Genomic DNA, 16,742 nt, shown 5'->3' on the forward strand with positions numbered 1-16,742 from the left:
CCCTCCTCTCTCAAATTATAGCTGGGAAATGCAGTATTAACACAATTTGGAAGAAGCAGCTAGAAGTGTTGGGTTCTCAGAAGTATGGGGAGTTCCCCATCCCCCCTACACAACAGAGGGAAACTAGTGTACTCCCAACTTGCTTTTTTGTCCAGAAGCTGGGAAGGCTGTGGAATGCACAGCCCAGTTAGTAATCGCTCACTCTGACTTGAAGAAGGGGCTCCACCTTGCCTTGCCACACTGGCCTTCTGCAGATCTGGTGATGTTTTGTTTTTGTTAGAACCTTAATTTCTCATCCAGGCCCCCTCCCTCCCTTTATTGCTCATTGCCTCTGCCAACTGTCACAGGGCCAGTGGTGATTTGTTGTAATTGTTACAAGACCCAATCCTCTGCACGCCATAAACCTGAATTCCTGTTTGATCCAAAATGCTTCGGGGTGACTTCTCTCCTTCAGTTTTATTTTCTTCAAGCTATAAAACCAGGAACATTGGAAGCTTCTAATCAGTGCTGGCTATTATTATTTTTGTTACAGTTGCTATAGCAGTGCTGACCAGGGCTTTGCTTAAGAAACAAACAGACCAACAATACCCCACACAACTGCTCCTTCTGCAGACCTCCTGCTGTTTTCCAAGTGGCCAGAGACACTGCTTTCTCGAACACAGACAGCCAAGTGTGTTTTTGTCCAGCGAAGTTCAGTATTTGAAGTGACACAATAGGGGGCCTATGTGGCTTAGTTCTGGGAGGGGAGGGTCCTCGTCCAGCCGCCTCTGTCTGGTTGAACCATGGGGCTGTTGGGCTGGGAGAATGTTCTCCATGCTGGCCTCTCTTGGATTGCCCCTATGTGGCTCCGAAGTGCTCCCGGTTCACAGTGAGGATATAGGAGCACCATTTGCTGTTTGTTCTCTGGAACTGGCACTTCGCCCTCTTGGTGCCGTGACTTCAGAGTCACTCCTGTTAACCCAGGTGCAGCGTGATGATACCACAGAGCATCCAGCCCTTTGTGTCTCTGAGCTGGTTTATTGGCTGATCCAACTGAGCAGCCAGAAACCTGTCCCAAAGCCTGAAGGGGATTTGCAGGGTAACCTGGAAACCAGTACCCAGCTCCCTGTCCTTTCCAATGTCTTGTGGATTCCGGTCTGCCCTGCTTTATGAGGAGGTGGACTTCAGTTTGGGAGGATGGGAGTGTAGACCCCAGGAGCTGATTTGCTTGAATCACTTCACCCCAGCGGCCCCAGTCCCCTCGCCCAAACAGGGAGGCTGGAGTGGACTTCCGTGGTCTGGTGAAGGGGCCCCAGGTGGGTTGAATCAGTGTTTGTTATACATACCCGTGTTTGAGAATATCCCTGTTTAGTAAACAAAAGACCAAACTCATAGATATAAGAGAATGGTGGTTACCAGAGAGGAGGGTTGGACAAAGAGGGTAAAGTGGGTCAAGTACAAGGTGACACTTGGGTGGCAAACACATCATCAGGGATACAGACTTTGTGCTATAAAGTCATACCCCTGAAATTTATGTTATTAACCAGTAAATGTTACCCCAATAAGTTCAATTTTTAGAAAGACTAATAAGAAAATTTTTTAAAAATTTATTTCCTGCTTAAGAATGGTTCCAAAGTCCAGATTTACTAAAGTGGTTAAACAGGAGGGAAGTTTATTACTCTAAGAATCCTGATGATGGGGGCAGTGTTGCGAATGGGAAGCCCAGGGCTTCGATTTCGGGTCCAGGTTCTGTTGCATGCGTGACCTTGGGCAAGTCCCACGATGTCTGAATCTCAGGCCTCCCCGTCTGTAAAATGGGAATGAGACTGCTTAAACCTGTAGCATTGTTGTGAGTCTGTAAGTTCATATTCTTCCTACTAAGAGATTCTCCAGACTTTGCCTTGTGAGGGTCCAGCGGCGTTCATACCACAGGTCATCTTTAGGTGAAGCTTCTTCTCTAGCCGGTTCTTACTTCCCAGAGGTGGGTGACACAGGCTAGGAAACCATCCCAGCAGCATGTGGTGAGGTCACGTGGGAGTGTGGTGGTATCCAGTCTGGTTTTCTTTCCTGTTCTGCAGTCTTCTCTCACATTCCAGGGCAGGGCCTCCAGAGGCAGTGCTTGCAACATTGGATTCCTGGCTTTTGAAGAAGGGATTGACCAGAGGGCTTGGCTTATGCAACCACGCCAGACTTCTCCCAGAGTCTGTAGGACTCTGCCCTACAGAGTGGGTAAGGTCAGCCCACTCTGACCCTTACTGAGCAAGTGCTCAGTGGGAGAAACAGCACGTGAGATGCCCCCGGAAGTCCCTGATGCCCAGCCCAGCTGCTGGAGTTGAGATCGCAGGTCGTGATGGTGTATGGGGTCAGCGTGTCTAGCAGCTTGTGATGACTTTCTCCACGTAGTGGTCCAGTTTGGATCCAAAAGAGTAGCGGGAGCCAAGGTTTAGTGTTTGCCTCCTCCCTGCCCGCCCATGTGCTGGACCCTCCTGAGCCTGATGAGAGTTCCTGGAAATCCACCAGTGTTTGTGGCACACTCGGTTTTCTCTACATGGGACGTGGGAGGAGATAAAATCTGTACCCAGGGTCTGGATCTGCGGATGGAAGTTGTGAGGCTACTTCATCCCGCCAGAGCCTGGGGCCCCATCCCCATTGGGGCCTCCTAGAGGGTCTGAGAAATCCACCGAGGAAGGATGGAACGTTCTCATTCCCCAGGTGCACGCACATAGGGACACCTAGTGGTTCTGCCGCTCAGCCTGGAGCCCCACACCAGTTCACCCCCTCATGCCGTCACCCTCTTTGGGCCGAGTCTGTGCTGGGCACTGGAGATAAAGACAGTGGCACCTCATGAAGATTCGTGTTTTGTGGACACTGCAACTGGGCCCTTTCCTACCAGCCTTCTAGTACTTTTCAGAGACAGGCCTTGCACACTAAGTCTCCCCACCTTGTGCTCTCCTGGAGAAAAGTCTCTCCTAAAAAGGGTGACCTGGAGAAAGGGTCCCCAAAGGACCTTTCCCATTGGCTTTGCTGGGTAGGAGACATTCAGGATTTGGCCACTTCCTGGAGGAGTCGCCAGGAGGCACCTGGGCGACCCAGCTGCTGCTGGGAAGATCAGGGAGGCTTGACCTTCACTCAGACGCACTGTGGCTGAGGTCCGAACCCTGCTGTTGGGGGACCTGAGCTCTTCCTGTGGCCTCCTCTCCCTGCTGCCCAGATCCTCTGGGTAGTGGAACTGCTGGGAAGTGAGAGGGGTGCCATTGTTCCTCACAGAGCAGGTCGTTGGGGTGATCATGCAGATGCAGTCGCTTGACACACCTTCCGTCATTACTGGTTTGCCTGCTGAGGTCCTAGTGACAGCCGCCCTGGCAAGGATTCTGAAGCAGAGAGGATGCTCTCTAGGTCCCTGGGGACACTTTCAGTCTAATGGGGGAGCCAAGTGGGCAAACAGTACCAACTCCAGTGTTCCTAAGAGTGCTTAGGAACTGGGAATGTGCTGGGAGGGTTGGCCAGTCCGACCTCCTGGTTTTATGAGAAATACTCCCAATCTTGGTGACTTGTTTGAAGTCACAGGTCCCTGGCAGGACTGAGAGCAAAACCTGGTTTTCCTTTCCCCACCCAGCCACTGCCTCCAGTACGGCCTTTCTCTGCTTTGACTCCATCACTGTAGTTTCAACTGCCTACTGGAGGTTTCAACTCCTGCCATTCCTGAAGGGGTGCAGAGCTGGGGTACTGCCCCCTTGGTGTCAGCTTTTGCTTTGAGAACGTTTGTTCTTGATTAAACTTGCCATCAGCATACCTTGGAGGTGCGGGAGAGGGACAGGCGGTTTCCCTGAGACTGGGGAGGGCTGGGCTGTGCTGGAGGGAGGTGTTATCAGATCTGCAGCCCAGGCTGGTGTGAGTGGCAGGAGCCCAGGGACAGTGATGTAAAGCTCCTTCCCTGGGTTGGCTCGCAATCCGGGAACGCTGTGCCTGAGCCCCCTGCCCCTGCGAAGCCTGCTGGCGCTGCCTGCTGGCTGTGGTGTGGAGAACAACTGCAGAGGCCCTGGTCCTTGGGGCCAGTGTCTGCCACAGTAGGGGGAGGTTAACAGTGTCTGGCCAAGTCTACTTAAGCAGTGCTTTTTAACAAGGATGACATCGTTTCAAAATAAACTGGTTAGAATCTTGTCCTACCCTCAGTTCAGAGGGAAAGCTTCGCAGGTGCCTTTGGGGTGATGGGAGTGACTTTCACGCATAGTAAAGGCCAATGAGGGACAAGAGACATTCTCCTCTTCCGTGCTGAGCACTCCACTAGGCTCTTGGCATATGTCTCCCCATTTAACGCTCACAAGGAGCCTATGAGGTTCTATCCCCATTTTGCAGGTGAGGACATGGTGGCTCAGAGGGATTAAGAGACTGAGTTGGCAGGCGGTGGAAGCTGCGCTGTTGACTGGCCTTCAGACCTGGCGTTCTGACCCTCCCAAGTACCTCTAGAAACCATGGTGGGGGTTTGGGTCAAGGCCATAGCTGCTGAGCCCGAGGAAGTGGCTAATAACCAAAAGAGCTTGCCCAGGGGTGCTTGGCTCTAAGCCAGATGACTGGGCCTGCTGGCGGCCACCCCGACTGTGCAGCCTTCGAGCTGAGGCTTGGGGCTGCTTCCCCAAAGGGCAGCCCCGCACACTCTGACAGAGAGGTCTCTGCCAGCAGAGTGATGCAACCGCCTCGGTGCTGGTCTCATTCTGAGAAACGAGAAGCTGCCCAGAGGTCAAGTTACTTGTAATTTTTTTAATGGTTGCCCACCTTGTTCTTTTTGAATAATTCCTCTGGTTAGCTGCATATTCTTTAACTTTCTGCTCTTATTAAAATGTTATAAAATACACATAATGATAGATGCTCACTGTAAAAAAGAAAATACAGAGGAATAAAAGAAAAGAAAATCACCCATAATGCTACCTCTCTGAATTAATCTTTTTTCCATGATAATTAATACTTAATATGTTCCTGAGAAATAACTAAATAATATTAAACTGCTTGCACAATATGTAGATCACTGGCACATTTTACACAGATTTTTTTTTTAAATGGCAAGGCATTTGTTGACGGATAGACATAATGGGACAGCATGAAATTCTCCAGTCGTTGTGGGTCTGGGGATTTAATCCCGGTGTTCCCGTTCTCCATCCATTGTTTAAAAGGCCAAAGTAAAAGCTTGTTTCTCTGCCACATCACAGCCCGGTTTGGGTCAGGCAGCTGTCCTAGTAGCTGTGCCCCAAACAGAGACTCAGCGATGGAGACTCCTGTGCGGGGCCCTGCCATCTGGGGTCCTTCATTTCCAACTGGTGTAGTGAAGATCTTAAACTTGCTCTCAAAAAGGTCTGACCTTTGTCTTTGGTTTCTGGGAGGTAATCTCTACTCCTTCGGAATGTCAGGCCTCCCAGGAATGTCTTTGTTTCTCAGAGTTAATTCTTATGAACATTTTGTAAGTATTCTTCCAATGTTTTCGCCCTCTGCATTTGGTACGTGCTTACCTGGGGCCTTGCCTTCTACCTGTCTTCTGTCTACAGCAGCGCGGGAGACACACGGCATCGCTCAGCAGCTGCCTCGTGTGCTCAGACCTCACACTCACGGAACCAGCTGTCCGTTGTCCACTGTTCAGGCTGTGGCCGAGTGTTGCCGCCAGTGCATGGGTGCACCCCTAGAGGTGGAATTTGCTGGGTCAAAGTGTGTGAACACATTTAACGTCAGTCCTATTCTTTAGAATCTTTAGGGCCTTCTGAGTTCCCACCTCCCCATCAGGAACGCCAGAATTTGTAAAACGACAGCCTCTATGCATTTGCCCCTTTGCCACCGCATCTGTGTCCACCTGTGTAAGGAGACAGGACACAGCCTTTGTGGATGAGGGCCTGGGATATGTGTCAAGGATTGTGGGATATAGTTTTGTGGTTCCCTGTAGCACAGGGGAACCCATGGGTTGACCAATTAAGAGAGGGTCCTTTCCTCGCTCCAAGGTAGCGGGGTAAAGGCAGGTGGATGCCAGGCTCTCTGTGTGCAGGGACCAGTACCCCCTGGGCAATGCACAGCCAAATGTTGAGGTCTTCATTACTTGAGGCTCAAGAACGACACCTCACTGAACCGTAGCCTGGGTTTTATCACCAACCATAGTATTGATCAGAGAGTGATTTGGGGTGCCTTGGCTTTAGGGTCGATTTAGTAGAGTCCTAGATTCCTAAGAGGGCTGCAAAGGGTCTTGAGACTTCCATCTGGTCCAGCCCTCTCTGCAGGTGAGGGAACCAAAGGCCCAAAGGGGAAGTGACTTACCAGGAATACGTGTTAGGGAATAACCTTAACAAAGAGATGGGGGGTTCGTGAAGGAGCATTTAGCTGGGAGTCAGACCTGAGAGTAAGTGGCAGCCTGCCTTTATGCCCTCCTGTGTGAGGGGTTGAACCTTGGCCTCAAGGAGTTTCCTGCAAGAGGAAGCAAAAGGGTTCGCTTTCCTGGCCCCATATCACTGCCTTAGGGATCCTGTGGACTGGAGAGCTATGTGGGGTGTCTTGTGGGTGGGGGCTGTTTTGAAAGCCAGTCCACCCAGCGGGCTGGCTCAGCCTGAATGGGCTCTCTGAGCCCTTGAACCAAACCTAGCTTGCGAGGGCTTCTCATCCCAGGGACTTCGGTGGGGGAACCTTTTATTCCTTAGGCCCAGTGTTTGCCTTAAATTTGTACGGGTGTTGCATTCTCTACCACAATGCATTGCTGTTGGTTTTAATGTCAAGATAATGTTATAAATAGCTTACTATGGCTCGCTCCTCTACTCCAGGCCCCAGGTGGAGATGCGGGGCGTACTCCGGGATTCAGGATACTTTGTCATTTATTCCCGGGCACGACTGTTTCTCATCCTCATTGAAAAAGTCTTCATTCAGGCTGCTACCACTTGGAATTGAAACCTGTATGTTCGTATAAGTCTGTGTTTGTTGTCCTGGTCTCCGTGCACGGAGGTGTGTTTTAACCGGTGGGTGGTCCTTCAGTGGCATGGAGCTGAAATCCTGTTGGCTTGCTATTTTTCTCCCTTCTTTCATTTTTCCATCTTCAGAACAATAGCAAGAATGAAGTAAGACTTGTGTTTAAAGTTTTTTTAAAAGCAGGGGGAGGAGTAAGAAGGCATTGTGCGGAGTAAGAAGTGCAATGTGCGGGGTAGCCCAGGAACGGCTAGGAAAATCACTTCTCGTGCAGCACATACTGTAGGCTTGAGTCTGCAACTCTGATCAGGGGAGTTTCGCTTTATGCAAAACTGAGGACAGAAGCTGCTTATACAGTGGTGGGACTTTCTCTGGCAAGACACCGGTGGTTTTGAGTCCCGATTTAGCCAGTTAAGTAGGGTTTGGGTTTGGTGTGGACTAGTGGGACCGGCTTCACTTATAGTGCGTACCACCCTGTCGGCCTGCAAAAAAAAAAACAAAACGTTACAGGTCCTATTTTAAAAAGTGACCTGAGTGTTCTCATGCAGTAGGCTCTATCTGGAGGATCCTCTGCCCCCCACACTGAGAATCTTGAAAGGGCTTTGTGCAGCCTTTCCCCTTAGCAAGATGCTGCCGTGAAAGAAGGCTTCAGGTAGTTGAGACCCTGCCTCACCAGCCACCGCCCTCCTGGAGATTCCTGAGGAAGATCTGTGTGTCAAAGGCTCTGCGAAGCCCTGCAGCAGGTGTTCACAGACCTGTTTGTCCACGGGATCTTTTTTCCACCTGAACACAGCTGGGAAAACATTGCCTTAACCCTGAAGAGGGAAAGAGACAGGCCATTGTAGGCTTGGTTTCAGCTACTGTTGTTTTTGTGACACTGAGGTCCCATTTGAGGTTCCAATGTAAACCGGGTGCCTTGCGAAGAGGCTGGTGACCCGTACACTTACCAGCCGTTCAGGGTTGCCTCTCCGTGAGGGAGGTCCTTCACAAAGGGAGGCCCAGATCTGCGCCCTGGGCACTGGGCGAGCTCTTACACATTTCACGTAATCCTGGAGTCCTTGAGTCCTGTGTCTTCCTGGCCCTGTGTGCCAGTTAGCCTGGTGCCGAGGGCAAGCTCACTCAGGGTCGGAAATGAGCCTCATGACCCCCGAGGTGGGCAGAAAGCCATCCAAGAGACATGCAGATGTCTGTGGGTGTGTTTGAGCCTGGGGCTGCCTGGGGCAGGGGAAGGGCTGGGCTGCAGACAAGGAATGCTTTTTAAAACAAAAAAGGAAATGCTGGCTCAGAATGGAAAGGAAAGGAAGCAGCTTCCTGTTGCTGGTGCGGCCCCTGGGCCAGCGGAGCCTGGGCTGGCCAGGCATTCTGGGTGCCCTGGAAGTGTGCTCCCGGCCACTGCCTGAGGTCTCGGAAATACAGTGCTGGTTCCACGCCTTTTCATTTTCTCCAGATAACCGATCAAATGGACCTGTGGTTTCCGAGATGAATATTTATGCCTGTTACAAAATGTATGTGTCACAATAGCTCACTTTTGCTTTTACTGCTTAGCTGACTCCATGCCTGGGCCCCTTATGAGGAGTTCATGTGGCATTTGCTCCTCATAACCACCCTGGGAGTAAGGTTCTGTTGTTATCCCCACTTTACAGTTGGAGGGACTTTACAGTTGGAAGCACGTACATCTCCCCCTGGAAAATCAGCAGAGCATACCTTTGTCTGGCTGCAGGGGGCCAGGCCCTGGTGATTCTTACGTGAAATGCCTAGGTTTGAGTTTACATTAATTTTTTTTTTTTATTGTGGAAATGTCTCAGCATGAACAAAAGCAGAGAGAATGGTTTGATAGAGCCCTTCGTACTAATCCCCTCGCTTCAGCAGCTACTGCCTCTGGCCAGTCCTTGTCTTCAGCCCAGCCCTTCCCCTGCCCCAGGCAGCCCCAGGCTCAAACACACCCACAGACATCTGCATTTCTTTTGGATGGTTTCCGGGGTCATGAGGCTCGTTGCTGATCCTGGTCATCTGTGGCGTTTGTACTCTCAGCAAACCTGGTTTTGAGAAAGGTGGCACGGGGCAGTTGGTGGCAGGGAGGCGGAGTGACCTGGGAGGCCTTCTGGTCCAGCCGCCTGCACCCAGGCAGAGCTGGGAGGGATCTCCACACCTTTTCCCATGGATGACTGTCTCCTGCTGCCCCTGAAACTTCTCAGGTGGCAAAGTCGGGGAGTGGTGTGTGACCTTCCTTATCCCACAGCCCTGCCGGAGACCGGGACGCGCTGTCCAAGGGAGGCTGGCCACCAGACCCGCAGGGTCCCGCTCCCACAGTCCCGATTTCCAGCCTTTTCTCCCAACTCCCTATCTCCTCTTCTACCGGTCTTGGTTGCTTTATCCACATGTCACGAGTTGGGTGTATTTCACCCAACATTTATTGAGCGCCACCATATGTGCCCTGGGAGGAGAGTTGGTGAGTACGGGCAGACCCTGTTCTCCAGAGCTCACTGCAAGCCTCGTCTGGGCAGTTCCATCATTGACATGGGACCCAGCACCCGCTGAGGGGCTTCCTTGCCTCTTGTGGTTGTTCTCACAGCTCTGCTCCGACCTTCCCAGGGCCCGGTCTGGCTCACTGCTCTGTATCATTTCTCAGTAGACGCGTGCCCTCAACAAAGGTAGTTTTCTGTGTTGTTTTTGTTTGTTTTATTTCGCTTCCCACTGTCTTCTCACAAGGCAGTCTTGGTGCCGTGTCATTTCTTGCTGGCTGCGTCCAGTGTCTGAGTTTGGCTCCCCAGACACAGTTACGATGTCATTACGGGGAAGGATGGTGTTGAGCACTTGGTAGGATGTGGATTTCAGGGGGAGTGTGGGCTCCGGGTGGAGAAAGTCACATTCACATCGCGACTCCATTCTTGCTGGCTCTGTGACCTTGGGCGAGATTCTCAGCTTTCTGAACGTCAGGAAGCTAAAGTTAAACGGGCATAAGAATGGTTCATTTTAGACTCTCGTGGGGACTTGCTGAGAGACGGAACGTGTGCTGGGCAATTCCTGGTAATTCTGTATATTTTTAACGCCCTCTCACTGAGCAGTATTCCAGAAGCACTCGTCCCTGTCTCTCTGTTATCTTCCGTTTGGTCGTCCGAGTTGCCGCACGGTGTCCCAGCGGTGGTTACGCTGCAGCTGGCCAAAGCGTTTCCCCTGTCGTTGGACATTTCGGTTGTTCCCAGATTTCTGCTGTTATAAACAGTGAGACTGGAATCATCTTCGCACAGGTGCCTCTTTATTTTTGTTCCTATTCTGAATTCATTTCCTTGGGGTAATTCCCCAGGATGAGGTTACTGGGGCAAAGAGCGTGGGTATTTTTTGCGATGGCAGTAGCTGCACTGTTCCCCGTGTGCGTTTGGAATGGTAGCTGTCTTAGATATTGGACTTGTGGGTGAACGCCTTCTGTTCGCTTTGCAGTCTATTGGCTTCTGTGCTTTTCTCCTCTCGCCCCTTTTTTGGCCTTGTTTGGTCATTTCTCATCTTTTTTTTTTAAAAAAACAGCTTTATTAAGACATAATTGCCAAATAAAATGATAAGGTATTCAAAGTGTGCAACTATATCCCCTTCTTGAATCTGCAGTTTGTTCATCTCCTCTGCCCCTTCCCTCAGTGACTAATTATTTCGTGTCTCCCCACCATGCCCCAGACACACGGTCCCATTCCTGGTCCTTGAACACGCCAGGCTCTCTCTGTTTTGGGCACTGGAAGAAAAGAGCGGTGAAGAAGACAGACAGAGTGGTTCCTTGAATGGAAAGAGAAAGATAAAAAGCAAAGGAATAGACAGGAGAGTGGCCTGAGAAAATGAGGACTGTAAGTGGGTTAGAGCGAGGGGACGAGGTCGCTACTCTTGATGGGGTGGTTAGGAAAGTCTCCTTCCCGGAGAAGGTGGCGTTGGAACTGTCTTAAAGCACGAGAAGACTGCTGCCTAGCAAAAAGCTGTGCTCGGGGTGCTGCAGGCGGAGGGACGGCCTGTGTGAGAGCTCTGAGGCAGAGTGAGCCGGGTGGGTTCCAGGACCGAAAAGGGGCCCCGAGTGCCTGCAGCACCGTGGGAGCAGTGGTCTGTGAGGACTGTGGTTGCCAGTGTGGTCAGGGAGGTAGGTAGGTGAGGGCTGGGGGCTGTTTCCCCAAAGTCGGGCCATGTTAAAGGGTTAATGCACTAACTCAGCAAATAGTTGTTGCCTCGCAGCACGGTGCCAGGCGCTCTTCTGGGACGTAGAGTGAGTGAGAGCATCGGCTTAGCAGGGGAGTTTGTAGATGAGTAAGCCAATAGAAGGTGCTGGTGAGGTGCGAATGAGGGCCCTTCACAACTGACTCATCTCTGCATCCTGAGCCCTGTAAGAACTGGGAAATGCTGCTTGATTTGAACCAAGTTGTGCTCTATGCTGCCAGCTTTCACCGTGTTAACCGAAACTCGGTTCGCTCCCGTAAGGCCTGGCCGGCCTCCGCTCCAGGCGAGGGTCCCCTGGGCCTCTGCCAGGGGCCTGAGGTTGCCAGCTCAGAAGCGGGGCCGCTGGTCGCAGCACGAGTGTTGGGGCAGCGCTTCTGGGAAACCAGAGTGAGAAGCAGACGTGGGAAACCCCCTTTCGCCGAGCTGCTCTGCCGGCCTCATCTTTCCTACCCGGGGACTCTGATTTGTGACTCCTGTTGGGAATGTAGACTTGGGGACATGGTGCTTCTCATCATTTTCTTCCTTCAGGATGAGGCAAAGAGGGGGTATGAAGACTGAGCAGATGCTTCAAGATACTCAACTTTGGGACGGCCTAGAGTGTATTCATTTGCCCGGTGAGCGGGGACCCATGGCAGTTTAGGAAAAGGGCCTGGAAGGCGCTGCCTGCCATTACGCCAGGTGATCCATAAGTTCTGGGGTGCCCTGATGCCACTGAGTTGGGGCCAGCTTTGACCACAGTTAGCTGGCTTCTTGGGCAGGGAAGGCCAGATTCTAGGAACGTAATCATTTGGCCCCCCCCCCCCCCGCCCTCCTCCCTCAGTTACAGCTGACCTGAGGTAGGCTTGCCCAGTTTTAACATGTCCATCTTCTTTTTTTTTAAAGAGTTTATTCATTTATTTCAGAGAGAGGGGAAGGGAGGGAGAAAGGGAGAGAAATATCAATGTGTGAGAGAAACATCAATCTCACACACCCCAACTGGGGACCCAGCCTGCAACCCAGGTATGTGCCCTGACTGGGAATTGAGCCAGTGACCTTTTGGTTCACAGGCCAGCGCTCAATCCACTGAGCCACACCAGCCAGGGCAACATGTCCAGCTTCTTACAGGAGATTTCTTTGTTGGCCCCTCAGTACTGATAACCTCATTGGTCCACTTTGCAGTTGAGGAAATACGTCTTGAAGTCACAGTAATTGGTGGCTCTGGTTTGCAAATCTAGAATTGTCTCAATTCCCATTTCATTTCATTGCCCTCCTCAGCAATCTGCTTGAACTTGGGTCTCTTCCGGGCAGAGGGAGGTCAGAAAAGGATTCGGTAACGCTCGGCATTTTGGCAGAAATAACACTGTGTGGAAAAGGGTCTGAAAAATGTCCCCTTTCCTACACCATTTGCACAGGGTTACCTCAGAGTTGTAAACAGGATGAGATGACCAGAGTGTTAGAGTCCAACCTGACAGGTGACTGTTTGCAGAAGAAAGGAGGTGTGGGGTGTGGACGGCTCTGGGGATGGCTCATCACGGGGAGAGAAGCGTCCTTGGGTGGGTGGGGGGTCAGGGCAGGTGAGGCTGGGGAGGGGATTGTCATTTCAGAGCAAAGGCTTCTCTATCTGATTCCATCATCTCAAGTAGCTTGGCTTCTGTTTTGAAGCCCTCTGGTTAGAGAGGAGACAGACAGCTTGCAGGCCGGGTTGTGTTTTAAATATTGGTAGCAAATCTTAGAAGAAGGTGACAAGTCCCTGGGGAGATTCCCTGTGGTGGCCCTGACTCACCCTGGCCATGGGGACTGAACAGCAAGGAAGAATCAATCCATCAGCAAATGGAAACTGTCTTTCAGGGACAGGAAACTTTTTCTGTGTGGTTGGCCTGGTGGTTTATGAGGAGAGGTGAGCGTTTGAGACAAGTGCTGGGCCAGTCTTGCAACTGCATCTTTGACAATTGCGAGTTTTAGGAAGTAGTTTAAAAAAAAAGAACAAAAGAAACCAAAGTCAAAGACGTTGTTACTCATGGTACCTGTGTGGAGACAGCCGTGCGGGCCATGATTTGCCGCGTATCTAATGGAAACTGGCTCATTTGCATGAGTTTATTCTGCACCCTCCCCCCCACCTTCGGCCCTGAAACCAGAGGGGCTTTTGACTATTCTTAGAAAAAGACTTAGGTGGCCTCAAATGACCAGGCCTTGTCTCGGGCATCTAACAGCTTAAACTAAACTTCCTCTCTGGCCCTGTTTGGTTTAAGCAGTTTCCTGGTCTGGCAGGATTTGTTTTCTTAGCACCCAGCTTGTCAAAGCCCCAGTCCCACTTGTCACAGCAGACTGGCCCCTGTCACCCCGTGGCTGCCAAACTAGGCTGTGTGTGTGTTCTGAAAGTCAGACTGGCTGTTCCCCAGGGCAGGTGGAGCAGAGGCAGACTCCCAGGCTCGGTCCACTGCCTGGGCTCCCTGCTCCTGCCCTCTCGCCTCAATTTTGATCTTAGCTTAGGTCTTTGGCCTTCCTTGGGAAAGCTCGGCGAGTTCATGGGCTGCTCTTGTATTTTGATGAAAGGCCGAGAGGGTGAGCCGGCCTGGCCCTGCAGTGGCTGAGGGTGCAGGTTCTGGAGCTGGTGGGGGTGCATACTTTCCTCTCTTCCTGGCTCAGCTGTGTGTCTTTGGGCAGATTGCTTCACCTGTCTGAGCAACAGTTTCTTCATCTGTGAAATGGGGATTTTAATAGGATTGTTCATAGTCCATGACATGAGCCTTGCAAAGCACAATGCCTGGCACAGAGTAAGAATTGTTTTACATGTTATGACTTTTTCCAACAAGTATTTAATCAGCAGCCACGATGGGTTGGGCAATCTCCTGAACATCGGGGAAATAATAGTGAACAAAACAGACAAAAACGTCAGTTTTGTGGAACTCAGGTTCTGGTGTTAGGCGGAGACATTTGGACAGTGAGTGAAATTTGTTGTTAAATGGTGAGTGTGCTATGGAAACAAGAGTAGGGAAGAGCACCGGGGGTGAGGAGTGGTGTAATTCTAAACGAGGGGTCAGGACAACTTTGCGGAGAAGATAACATTTGAGTAAAGACCTCGAAAGAGTGGAAGAGAGCTTTGGAAGCTGGGGACGAGCAAGTGCAGAGAGAGGCCTAAGGGGGTTCACCTGGGCTGCTGGGACGCCTCTGGGAGGCTGGAGTGCCTCTCAGGGCGGCCAGGAGGTGCCCCAGGTGAAGCACTTCAGGAGATGCAGCTCTCAGGTGCTACCTACATGCACGGGCCCCTGAGTCGAAAGCCTTGGAACGTGGAGGGAAACCTGATGAGCGTGGAAGGTGGCGAGAGGCCTGGGGCTCTGCATGGGCTCTGCGGCAGTCCTCGCCTCCATCCTGTAGAGTCCAAAAGGGATTTTGAAACTTAACCCTCACTTGTCATTAAAGCATGGAGTTGTGAGGGTTGGTCCAGTCACTGACCTGCTACCTAAAGCCCTGTTGCTGGTTTATTGAATGTGTGCCAGGGAGTGAGCCCTGTTTCTGACGTCAGGGGTGGCGGGGGTAGGGGTGGGGTGGGGTTGGCAGAGCCTGGCTGGGGCATTTCTCTAAGGCATCACACAGGCGAGCTGCCTTAATTCATTCCAGGAGTGTTCGCAGCACTTCGAGAGCGGCTCCTGCCTGGGCCCCACTAGCACCATCTCATCGTCTCTAACACCAGGCAACAGCTACTCTTCTGCTCTGTCTGGCCTTCCAGGGTGCTTATCCTAAGGCAACCCTTCAGTACAAAAGAAAAGCAACATCCTTGAGCATTATCTGCAACACAGGAAGAAAAGGGAAACAAGGTAGATGTCGCTGGCGAGAGGGTGGGTAGTGTCGTACCAGACGGGTGGTTACAAATGTAGCTGGGCATGGTGGAGACCGCGTAAAACACGACCATGTTTGTGATATTACATTAAGTGAACATAAAATGTGTGCACATTGCGTGGAGAAATGTAGAATATGCCTGCAGATGGGAAAAACTAGAAGTGAGTTGTGTATGTAGGGAACTGTTTGTGAAAAAATCTCTTTATTATTGTTATTATTTCCACTTATTCTGTTACTAAAGGAACGAACACTCCAGTGCCCGCCACACTGGAGGCCCTGAGCTGGTGCTCAGACGTGGTGGTGGGCTGGCCAGAGACCTCCACCCCCCAGGTCACGCCGATGGCTCAGCCTCAGCCCCTTCTCAGTGCTCAGGGATCCGAGGCTCACGTTGTGGTGTGTTGCAAAACTCAACTCCTTCTGGAATAAAAACGAGACCTGGGCCTGCAGCCTCACCCAGGGTGTTCAGGCCTCTGCAGAGCCAGCGTTGGGTCTGGCTGAGAAGCAGGGAAGTTCCCGAAGCTGCCGCCCCTCCCGAGGGTACTGCCGTTTCTAGCAAGCAGCCCTGTGGGAGCAGTGCCTGCCCGGCACCAAGAGGGATCCCGGGTCTGGGCTGCCCCACTTGAGCACCCCCGGGGCTCCCAGTCAGCCAGTCGGGCTCCCTGGAGCCTTCTGAGGGGGCTCCTCTGTCCTTCTGGCCCCCAGGTCCTTTGCATGAGGGGCTGTCCCAGAAAGGAGAACTGCTACCCTGGGCTCCGTCTCCTGGGTGCTAAGCACTCGCAGGGTAAACACGGCTGTGACGTGGCCCCAGGAAGCTGGGGCCGGCTCAGACAGACTCATGTGGAAATGCTGGACAGCCGCTGGCGGTCCCCGCTGCCCACACTCTGAGAGGCGTCCTGCAGGTGTTAGGGCGGCGGTGGTGCTGACAAGGATGTTTATGACTAGAGCAAACATTTCTTTTTAAAAAAATTTTTAAAAATTGTATTTAGTTTATTGGGGTGACCTTGGTTCATGAAATGATATAGTTTTCAGGTGTGCAGTTTTATAACACATCACCTGTATGTATATTGTGTGTTCACCACCCCAAGTCAAGTCCCCTTCCATCACCATTTGTCTCCCCTTTACCCTCTTCTACCCCGCCCCCACCCTTTCCTTCCTGTGATCACCATCCTGCTGTCTGTGTCTATGAGGTTTTTTCCCTTAATCCTTCACATGTTCCGCCCAGCTCTCCAGCCCACCCCCGATCTGACAGCTGTCAGTCTGTTCCCTGCATCTATGTGTGTGTTCTATTTGTTTGCTAGTTTAGTTGGTTCGCTAGATTCCACATAGGAGTGAAATCATACAGTACTTGTCTTTCTCTGACTGGCTTATTTCACTCAGCCTAATGTGCTACAGGTCCATCCATGCTGTCACGAAGGGTAAGATTAGATTTCCTTCTTTTTTATGGCTGAGTAGTATTCCACTGTGTACACGTACCACAGCTTTTTGTAATCCACTCCCCTACTGATGGGCACTTGGGCTGCTTCCAAATCTTAGTGACTGTAAATAATGCTGCAAAGGACCTGAATAGACACTTCTCCAAAGAGGGCGTACGGATGGCCCATAGACATGTGGAAAGATGCCCAGTCTCACTAATCATCAGAGAAATGCAAATTAAAACCACAACGAGATGTCATCTCACACCAGTCAGAATGGCCATCACAAACAAAGCAACAAACAAACAACAAGTGTTGGAGAGGATGCGGAGAAGAGGGAACCCTAGTGCACTGTTGGTAGGAATGCAGACTGGTGCAGCCACTGTGGAAAACAGTATGGAATTTCCTCAGAAAACTAAA

The 16,742-nt window shown here is 51.4% G+C and overlaps 1 protein-coding gene across 2 annotated transcripts in view; it reads left to right on the forward strand.

The window, feature by feature from the left end:
• Positions 1-16,742, forward strand: part of KSR1 (kinase suppressor of ras 1) — a 148,677-nt gene that overhangs the window by 1,387 nt on the left and 130,548 nt on the right. The window lies entirely within an intron of this gene.

The sequence above is a fragment of the Artibeus jamaicensis genome, unplaced genomic scaffold (genome assembly GCF_021234435.1).
Source record: "Artibeus jamaicensis isolate MK-2021 breed Jamaican fruit bat unplaced genomic scaffold, CSHL_Jam_final contig_1998, whole genome shotgun sequence".
In the NCBI taxonomy this organism is placed as follows: Eukaryota; Metazoa; Chordata; class Mammalia; order Chiroptera; family Phyllostomidae; genus Artibeus; species Artibeus jamaicensis.